General features: G+C 39.5%; 1 long non-coding RNA gene across 2 annotated transcripts; it reads right to left on the reverse strand.

The window, feature by feature from the left end:
* Positions 1-230: 230 nt before the first annotated feature.
* Positions 231-3,364, reverse strand: LOC119343172. 2 transcript variants are annotated; one of them, XR_005165938.1, is made up of 5 exons: positions 2,644-3,364; positions 2,363-2,415; positions 1,790-1,906; positions 1,243-1,339; positions 231-1,162 (listed from the first exon to the last, which is right to left on the reverse strand). It is a non-coding gene; the product is annotated as an uncharacterized LOC119343172 (long non-coding RNA). The 2 variants fall into 2 exon arrangements; XR_005165937.1 differs by having other exon boundaries at positions 233-1,162; positions 2,363-3,364.
* Positions 3,365-3,383: the final 19 nt, after the last annotated feature.

Genomic DNA, 3,383 nt, shown 5'->3' on the forward strand with positions numbered 1-3,383 from the left:
ACGCATGCCAACACAAAAAACCACCCCGCGATGCACCCTTCCCATTTCCTGTCGAAATCTGCCCTTCACGCTCGGTTTCCCTCTGTAGCAAGGCATTTCTCGCTGGAGTCCTCTTCTTTAAAACCGGATAATGCCCACCTCACCTTCACTATGGTGCCCTCTCTCCTTCACACCGTGCTTCCCCACGGACCGCCGAGAAGTCCCCTACCAACCACTCAACTCTCTGCCTTGATCCCCTCCCGTAGTAGTGCTAACGTGTTACACCTCATCGGCTCGCCCTACCATAGCCGCCTCCTTTGTTGGCTCAGTGCCCCCTCCCCCTCGTCTTCTCCGACACCGCCGTTCTTTGACAAATCACCAAATCATGTGAAGTTACAACTTACAAGTGGCATCGAAATTGTGCCATATAAGTTACATGTATTTAGAGAACATTTGAACAAAGAGAAATGTGAAGCTGTGGATTCTAGTTGATAGCTATACCCAAAAAATGGATTCTAGTTGATAGCTATACCCAAAAAATGGCTAACTGTTGGTATTCCGGCAAAGTGGTGGCCATGCATCCCTCTATCCACAGTCTGGCAACTGAGCTAGGTCACATTTTAATCAAAACACACAGAACAAATTATGAATTTCTTGAAGTCTTGAACCGACCATTGAGCATTCATTCAACTTCATAACCATATACTACGTATATTTGTTTTACTAAAGCAATGACCAGAACACTACTTTGTCACTTTTATATAATATATAATGCAATGAAAATGTTAACAAAAGATGCATGTTCCATGCATGACAAGTCACAAACTTTTAATCAAAACTCCCTCGAAGTGAATGTCGTTCAAGCGACCAACCCTGGGTTGATGACAGGTTGGCCGGCGACAAATACCTCAGGAAATAGTCCTTTTGGAATTTTAGGCTAGCCCTTGGCTTACCCTTTTTACTTACTCTCTTTCTCAGCTGTAATAGGAAATACGTTTTACAACCAGACACCAGCACAATTTTGTCAGAAGAAAGCTCTAACCATAGAAATGTCTGAATGGAGAACTGCAGAGGAACATAGTTCCAATCTCTTGGAGAAATCCTCTTGGCATCAAGCAACAAGGATGTTTGGAAAGGTGTAGTTCCAAGCATTAAGCAAGGTCCAAGACTTTTCCATCATTTTCTAACCATGGAGTTCAAAAGTCAAGCAACAGAAAAAGAACCGGTAGGCAGCCAAAGAAAATCTCTTGTTAGAAGGTTCACCTTTTCATTTCAGGCATGCACATCCAAAACGAATATATGTCCACCAACTCGTTAAAATTGCCAGTGAAGAGTTCGGGTGCCATAAACTCTGATTTGCCTGCATTTTTGTAGAATGGTTGTTAGTACATAAATTCCTAAAAAGGCGATTTCTTGAAGCAAAGTTATTGTGTGTGTGTGTGTCTTATCCTTACGAGTATATCCACAGTAAACACAATAGGTATATTTTGGCTCAACACAACAAAGATCATCACCATCAACTATAAGCATAACCGTCCATTGCAATGGGAGTCAAAAAAATTGCCACAACAGTACAAGGTCCAATCCAACCATGAAGTCCCAAAAAAAGAGGAAATAAAACAAGGAATCTGGAATGTTATGGCCAATGACAGATTTTAATAACTCAAAAGAAAGTCCCGATCTTTCCAAATCAAACAGAGACTGGACCACTTAAAAAACAGTAAATTATTGTATTGTCACAACAAACCGGATAGAACAATCAAGCGATTGGAGCAAGATTCACGTGAGGAAACATAGGAGAGTTCATCACCTGTCTCGATGCATCTGCTTGAGGTTATCGTTGGTGCTCCATGCGAACTCCGGCTTTATTTAGTAACCTACTGACTGAATGATAATGCTGACTCGTTTGAGAAATTGTCGGTATTATCTGCGTAGTAAAATGCCACTACTATTTAAGGAACGAATTTCCCTTTCTTAGTTCGCCCATTGGCTCAGAAAAAGGAAGCTTAAAATATTTGATGTCTAGATCAACCGGGGAACAATATAAGCTTCAGTATAGACTGAAACAATAAAGCTTCTTTAACCATGGACGTACGTTTTCATTATAAGCAATGCTCAACATGTAGTTCTCATTTTCATTATCTAAACCTTGATGTACCAAGAATTACAATAATTCGCAAAGAACTTACAGGTAAGCACATAGCTAATCAATATAGGTACTACCGAGAGTTTATCAGTTCTGTTTTCTAAACGGTGTAGCAAATAGCTCTATCTCACAATTGCTCGTGTTCTACCCAAGGCTTTGAGATGATAGGTTCAGATAAAAAATCCAAGTGCTGAGTACCAAATTCTTTGAGAACACATATAAGAGAAACTTAGATACCTGTGAACTCCAAATGCACGAAATGCCCGAACAACAAATCAATTCTTTAGAATCTGCAGAAGCAAGAGCACAAAAAATTGTATTATTAGGTTTAATTATGAGAGGAAGATGCAAGGAACCATCTGAATCAAATTTTATTTGTCATCAGTCCTAAGTCGAGCTAGATCTTGTTGTCTTGGCTGCTGCATTCCACGACCATTATCTCGAATTGGTGCAAACAGAACAGACTCTAATTAGAACAGAGAAGAAGAAATCAGAGATATATCATGGCAAGTGAAGACCTGAAGAACACAAACCACAAGCGAAGACATTGAGTATTCCAGGCGCGATCACCATGATGTCTTTGCGAAACGAAGACTATTTCAAAAAACCACCAGAGCAAATCATGGTTAAATCAAGATTATTTTGAAAAACCACCAAAGGAAATCAAACAACCCAGAAAGTACAACAAGACGCGGCACGCAATTGATAATCTCTCCTACTTAAATTCAGTCAAGTAGAAGCATGCTACCTAGCCCTTGAATCCCTCATATTTAAATTTGCATGCAAGGCATATGCAACAACAATATCCCCACTGAATCACACTTCTGGGCTTCCTTCGCATTGTCTAGTAAGCTGGCATTGATAAGTCACAAGATTTTAAAAAGCTGAGACTAAAAAAGTACTTGACATAACTACCATATGTATATGTACTCCCTCCATTCCCAAATATAAGTCTTTTTTAGAGATTCCAATATAGACTACATTCGTAGCAAAATAAGTGAATCTACACTCTAAACTATGTCTACATACATTCGTATGTAGTTCATATTGAAATATCTAAAAAGACATACATTTAGGAATGGACGGGGTAGTATATAGAGATTCAGGAGGGCCAAATTAGGTACAGAACAATAAATGCACAATTGGCTTTTCAGGATCAAAAGAACCTTCTATACAATATAATGCACCGTCAGGTCCTCGCTAACTGCTTGCAAATAGTATTCCTTAACACCTGGCATAAAACAGTACAATCACAGTA

The sequence above is a fragment of the Triticum dicoccoides genome, unplaced genomic scaffold (assembly GCF_002162155.2).
Source record: "Triticum dicoccoides isolate Atlit2015 ecotype Zavitan unplaced genomic scaffold, WEW_v2.0 scaffold117533, whole genome shotgun sequence".
Lineage (NCBI taxonomy): Eukaryota > Viridiplantae > Streptophyta > Magnoliopsida > Poales > Poaceae > Triticum > Triticum dicoccoides.